The sequence below is a fragment of the Natrix helvetica genome (genome assembly GCF_964273705.1).
Source record: "Natrix helvetica genome assembly, chromosome: 2".
NCBI lineage: Eukaryota > Metazoa > Chordata > Lepidosauria > Squamata > Natricidae > Natrix > Natrix helvetica.
The window spans coordinates 288,720,225-288,727,241 of record NC_138552.1 but is presented as its reverse complement, the minus strand read 5'-3'; positions in this window follow the sequence as shown (position 1 = coordinate 288,727,241).

The window sequence follows — 7,017 nt, the reverse complement described above, 5'->3', positions numbered from 1 at the left end:
TGCAAAAATCAAACGAGATCACCTTTTATCTGCGCCTGTTCATATTGCTTTTTTTTTTTTTTTGCAAAATCGAGCTGGATCGCGTTTTAACTGCACCTGTTCCTTTTTGCAAAAAAATAATAATTGCAAAATCAAACGGGATCAGCTTTTATCTGCACCTGTTCGTTTTTGCAAAAAAAAAAATTGCAAAATCCAAACGGGATGCACCTTTTATCTTACGGGGTGCGGGAAGTGGCGGGCAAGCGATCTCTCTGACTTTTTAAAACCGGCTGCAGGCATCCCCAGGCAGGATTGCAACAGGTAGAGCTTTCTTTCCTCCTCCACCATCCCCCCCGGTTTGCATCGCCGGAGAGGGTTAAAAAAGGGAGGACCTGTTGCATTGCTGGGGTTTCGATCAGCGGTTGCAAAGCACCATCGGCAGATTGGAAAAAATATATAATATAAAATCAAAGCTAAGGATCCTGTATGGGCGGCTTTTTTAATGATTACTTGACGTGTGGTGTAATCTTTTAACGCCTGTTTTATTTAGGAGCCACTCCAGCGTAACTCGGTGGGAATTAAAAGCGCAGGAATTGGAACTACAGGTTGACTGAGATTCGTTGGGGGGGGGGAAACAACCCATGATTTGGATGAGGGATAAAGTTAGGCGAGTTTGTAAAGAGGGGAACGTGGGAGGATGGATTGAAAGGGTTGTTTGTGCAGCTTTCTTTTGCTGCGTTGAAGAAAATGTGTGCTTTCCCATTGTTACGAATGCATTGGGGAAATTATTAGTATTTTTTAAAGTTAAATAAAAGCGATTGCTTGCTTTTCATTGGGATACTTCTAGCAGAGGGAGAAAGGAAAAGAGTGCAACAATTTACCTGTATTTCGAAAAGAATTTACAAAAAACAAATAAGAGAAAACAAGAATTAAAAGTTTAGAAAAGCTTCAACCGTCTTAACAATGAAACAATCAAACATTAGCAGAAAGTAACTGTGGTACCTTTAAAAAAAAGTTCACTTAAAATCCACATTACCGTAAAATAGTTTATTTACCAAATTTATATAGTTGCCTGCCTCACAAACATGACTGGGGAGTGACAACAAAACGTAGTTCTTGAGTATCTTGCTGATATGAGATGTAGGAAGTTAGCACCCAACCTTCTCCTAGAAAAATGAAATATTAAAAGGACAGAATATTTCCTCTAACAGGGAAGCCGAAACTCAGCCCTCCCCCCCTTTGTCAATAGGCCATTAAGGCCTGAGCCAGTCTATTCTACATAACAAAGATCCACCTCCTTCGGGCAGAGCCATAATAAGAATCCCACAAAGTCCTTTCATTGCATCATCATCCAGCAAGGCTCAACCAAGCCTGGGACTTAGGACAGCCTATAGAGTTGCCCCTGCGTGGCCCCATGGGATTCTGACAACCAATCAGAATACAAGCTCAAATTCAAAAGCCCAGAGAGGGCATAAAACCCGGGCACTCTCAGCATCTCTTCCCTTCTAGGACCTCAAACCATCTGGTCCTGTCCATCATCAATAAAACTTCTTTCAAAGCAACTTCCATGAATCCAGTGTCTTTTTCCCCACTTGGAACTGAACCCAGATGGACATTTCTTCCAACAGAAAGGTTTAACTTTTTACCAGTTTCCAGAAACCCATGAAGAAGAGGAGGGGAGATGGGCCAGGCCTCTTTAAAGCCATATCAAATTTACATTTAAACATTCAGAGGAAAGGAAAAAAAAGTATTATTATTTTTGCTCAAGGTTCATATTGACTTGGGAAGTATGCTAAAACTATGACTATGGGCCTAGAGGAGAAAAAAAACAGACTTTAGATGAGATTAAACTTTTATGACATAGATTAAATGCAGACCACATAAATAACCTCTGTATTTAATGGGAGAGGAGGAGAGAGAGAAAATAGCATTAAAATGTATGGCATCTTTTGAAGAAGCTCTATCCACCCAAACTTTTTGGAAGCGGTTCTGGATTAGCCCGTGGGACTGAACTAATTCTAATATTTAAAGGCAGCCTAGGAGACAAGAATACAGTACGAAAGAGACAGATGTTAGATTTACTACACGTTTCTATAAATACATTTACACGCCACCTGACTCATTCACTAAAAGAGTATCCGAATACCTAAGGTTCTTTTCCAAGATAAGCTGGAAATATAAGCGCGCTAAATAATCTGTCTTTATTAAGTGCGGGGAGGAAAATATGATAATGGAAAACAATCAAAATGTGAAACTGAGTTCCTAAAAGTGCCCTTATTCCAGCATGCAAACCAAGGCAAATGTGGAGCTTAATAATTGGCCTGAAAGTTTTCCAATCCTTGTTTTGCAGCAGCTGTAGATGATAAAGAACAAAATTTATATGAGCAACAAACATCACTTCATTAATACCACTTTTTAAGGCCTTGGTAAAGCCTTATAAAGTGCATCCAGTTTTGGTCGCCACAATGTAGAAAAGATGTGGAGACTCTAGAAAGAGTGCAGAGAAGAACAACCAAAATGATTAGGGGACTGGAGGCTGAAACATATGAAGAATGGTTGCAGGAACTGGGTATGTCTAGTTCAATAGAAAGAAGGACTAGGGGAGACATGATAGCAGTCTTCCAATATCTCTGGGGTTGCCCCAAAGAAGAGGGAGTCAAGCTATTCTCCAAAGCCCCTGAGGGCAGGACAAGAAGCAATGGGTGAAACCTAATCAAAGAGAGAAGCAGAACTAAGGAGGAATAGAATAGAATAGAAGAATTCTTTATTGGCCAAGTGTGATTGGACACACAAGGAATTTGTCTTTGGTGCAGCTACTCAGAGCGCATAAAAAGACAACATACATTCATCAAGAATCATAAGGTACAGCAATTAATGATAGTCATAGGGTACAAATAAGCAATCAGGAAACAATATCAGTACAAATCGTAAAGATACAAGCAACAAAATTACAGTCATAAGTGAGAGGAGATGGGTGATAGGAACGATGAGAAGATTAATAGTAATGCAGTTTTAGTGAATGGTTTGACAGTATTGAGGGAAGTATTTGTTTAGCAGAGTGATGGCATTCGGGGGGGAAAAACTGTCTTTGTGTCTAGTTGTTCTGGTGTGCAATGCTCTATGACGTCGTTTTGAGGGTAGGAGTTGAAACAATTTATGTCCAGGATGTGAGGGATCTGTAAATATTTTCATGGCCCTCTTTTTGACTCGTGCAATATGCAGGTCTTCAGAATATTTTAGAAGAGAAAGAGAAGATTCAAAAAGATCTTAATCTCGCAGAAAATATGTAAGGAACAAGTATAAGAAGGGGAATAGAGGTACTCCTGGACTTACAACCGTTCAAAGTTACAACATAACTGGAAAAAAATGACTTATGACCATTTTTCACATGACCGTTTAAATTGAGGACTCCCTATAAAAGGATCTATTCTAAATTAAATCTGACACTAGAGCCAGCAGTGTGATGCAGGTGCTAAAAAAAAAAGAAATACAGTTGGTAACCTTGGTGCTCAATCCTACGGGTCCCAATCCTACTGGCCATCCTTAAGACGCTGAAAACCTGGTTCTTCGCCCAGGCCTTCAGCCAGAATTTGGGATGAGCCCCTCCAGAAATGAAAGATCTATGTTAAAATATTCATGACTGGGAGAGACATGGGAACAAGGTCAGCCAATGAATAGGCATAGCAACTAAGTCAGCCAATGGGAGCTTAAACAGATCTGAGTCTGTGCAGAGAATTGAAACAGAAACTTAAGAAGGCTGCTGCTCTGAGAAGTAAACTAGCAGTCTGACTGGGCTTGTCTGCTGAAATGAAGCTAAGTACTTGTGTTTCCCTGTAACTCTCCTGCCTTGTGTTTACTTGGAAGAACCACCTGTTGGTATTGTACATTTATTCATCTATTCTTATGTATATAAAAAAGTTAATGAATCCTGCTGCATCAGTTATCTGTGTGTGCTTTCTGGATTTGAATTTATGCAACAAACTCTTGACAATCTAGAATGAGATAGTTGACCTCACTTATTCTACTTTTCTCTTCTGGATGTTTGCTGTTGTTCGATTTTCTAATTCTTCTTATGTTTCTAGCCAATAGAAAGCCAACCAGAGTCGCTTTTGTAAATTATGTGCAGCCGCAGAAATAACATAAATAAATAAAATGCAATTCCCTCTAAGTAGAGATATAGCGATGTTTGTTGGTACAAGAAATGCTGCCTTCATATACACCCTGATGGGATTTGAGCTGTCTGAAATGCATCAGATATTAGGTGTCATAGTGGACAAGCCCAATAATGAGGTTGACTTGGCATGTAGCAGCAGAGAAAAAAGAACATTTCCATAAGCAGGAAAGGGATTGTGGAAAAAAGGCCTTTTAGCAATAACGTGTTCGCCATTTGTACAAGCAGTCCTCAACTTGCAACCGTTCATTTAGTGGCCGTTCAAAATTACAATGATACCGGGGGGGAAAAAAGGCTTATGACCATTTTTCACGCTTATGACCATTGCAGCATCCTCATGGTCATGTGATTTACAACTGGATGCTTGGCAACTGATATTTATCATATCGTATCATATATTTATGATGGTTGCAGTGTCATGTTTGCGACCTTCTGGCAAGCAAAGTCAATGGGAAGCCAGACTCACTTAACAACCGTGTTACTAACTTAACAACTGCTGTGATTCACTTAACCACTGGAGCACAAAAGGTCGTAAAATGGGGCAAAATTCATTTTACAACTGTCTCGCTTATCAGCATAAATTTTGGGTTCAATTCAGTGGTGGGTTTCCATTTTTTTTACTACTACTTGTGCGTGCATGTGCGATACTTCTACGCATGTACAGAAGCATCTGGGCGGGTGGGCAGAGCCTCCTGCCATCGCTACTACCAGTTTGCCCGAACTGGGATCAACCCACCTCTGGTTCAATTGTGGTGTAAGTCAAGGACTATTTATACACAGTTCTGTTGCAACCCCTTGATGCTAGTGTTCTGACTTAGGCTTCATAAAACAGACTCCTTCTCCCCCCCCAAAAAACCCTTTTTATTTGGCTAATGTGAATTCCTAGCATTCGCATACAGCAATGATGGCAAACGTTTTCGGCACCAAGTGCCCAAACTGGAATGAACATGCATGCACATGAATGTGCGCATGTTGGAGCACTGGAAACCCAAAAACCAGCTAGCCAGCACGCTCTTGCTTGTTTTTTGGCCATTTTTCAGGTCGTTTTTCAGGCAAAAAACGCCCCCCCCCCCCAAAATGCCCTGGTTTTTTGCCATTTTGGGGGGCCATTTTGGGGCTGTTTTCCAGCACTCCGGTGCCTTCGAAGACCAGCTAGCCAGTGTGTGTGTGTGCGCAGGAAACCAGATAAGCAGCTGGCGATGGCACCCATGCCCACGGAGAGGGCTCTGCATGCCACGCATAGGTTTGCCATCACGGACAAACAGAAAAGTCCCTGCAAACAGTCTTCCAAGGTTGAACTGCAAACACAGACCTTATCAGTCCTTGGCTAGTTGCCAGGTCGATAGCTTCCAGACACAACGCTGTACAAGGAAATACTTGGCAAGGAGACTCTGTGAGGCAGGAACTCAGATGAGCAAATCTTCACAATAATAAACGAACTAATTGTCGCCTGCAAACACCACTCTCCTTTCGCTCCTATTTATTCCCTATGGGAAGGGCCATTCAGTGTCCATTTGTGCCGACCCGAGTTCCTTAATTGTTCCTGTCTCCTGATAGCTCTGTGCACGCGCACACTGGGAACAGGCTCCAGCTGTTCTTCTGCCCCACTGATCTCCGACTCTGAAGGCAGCTGATAACTGTCAGACGGCCCTGGCCCCGTCTCTGCCTCCGACGCAGAGCCCTCATCAGAGCCTTTCCCAGACTCCAGGACTGGCCCAGGTTCCTCCCCAACCTCCTCACTGGCTCCTTCGGCTAAGAAAGAGAGATGCGCAGCGCCCCCTAGAGTTGGACACAACTGGACAGGGGATACCTCGAAGCAACAGGTGGGAAGTTCAAAAGTCATGATAGAAAAAATGACTTCACAGAAAGAGTAGCGGGAGCTTGGAAACAACTTCCAGCGGAGGTAGCGGAACAATGATGAGAAACTGTTGAAACCTGCCTGGGATGATAAACACGTGTCCATCATTATCCAAATTTAAGGGAAATAACCCTCAAAGGTCAGACTTGATGGATCACTAGGTCCATCAAGGGAATTCTGGGAATTGAAGTCCCAATTCAACAGAAGCCTGGTAGATTGGAAAAAAAACTTGACAGTCTTGTAACATTTTTCCTTTTACAATCATTGGCAGGCTGTAAAACAAGGAATGCTTTTTAGGCTTCTGTCAGCCAACATTGAGGAGCGTTGATGAGAGGCTGTCTTGTCAGCATGTGTCATAAACTCTGCTGTCACAGCAATTTCTCTTTGGCTGATTCAAATGTTAATTATTACAGCAATTTCTGTTTTTTCTTCTGTGCCTGGGATGGAAAGTCAAGAGGCTGAATTTGCTTCTTGCCAATCTCACTATTAAGGCATAATACTCCTCAACTTACAACAGTTTCGTTCAGTGACCGTTCAAAGTTATTAAAGCATTGGGGGGGAAAGTGACTTATGACCGTTTTTCACACTTACGACCATTGCAGCATCCCCGTGGTCATGGGATTAAAATTCAGATGCTTGGCAACTGGTTCTTATTCATGACGGTTGCAGTGTCCTGGGGTCATGTTTTGCGACCTACTGACAAGCAAAGGCAATGGAGAAATCAGATTCACTTACTAATTTAACAACTGCAATGATTCACTTAACAAATATGGCAAGAAAAGTCGTAAAATGGGGCAAAATCCACTTAACAAGTATCTCGTTTAGCAACATAAATTTTGAGCTCAATTACGGTCGTACGTCAAGGACCACCAGTACAAGTAGTCCTTGACTTACATTTGTTCATGACTGTTCAAAATTAGCAACGGCACTGAACAAAGTGACTTACGATCAATTTTCACACTTAGGACCATTGCTGCACCAGGTCAGTGGTGAGTTCCGGATCCCGGTG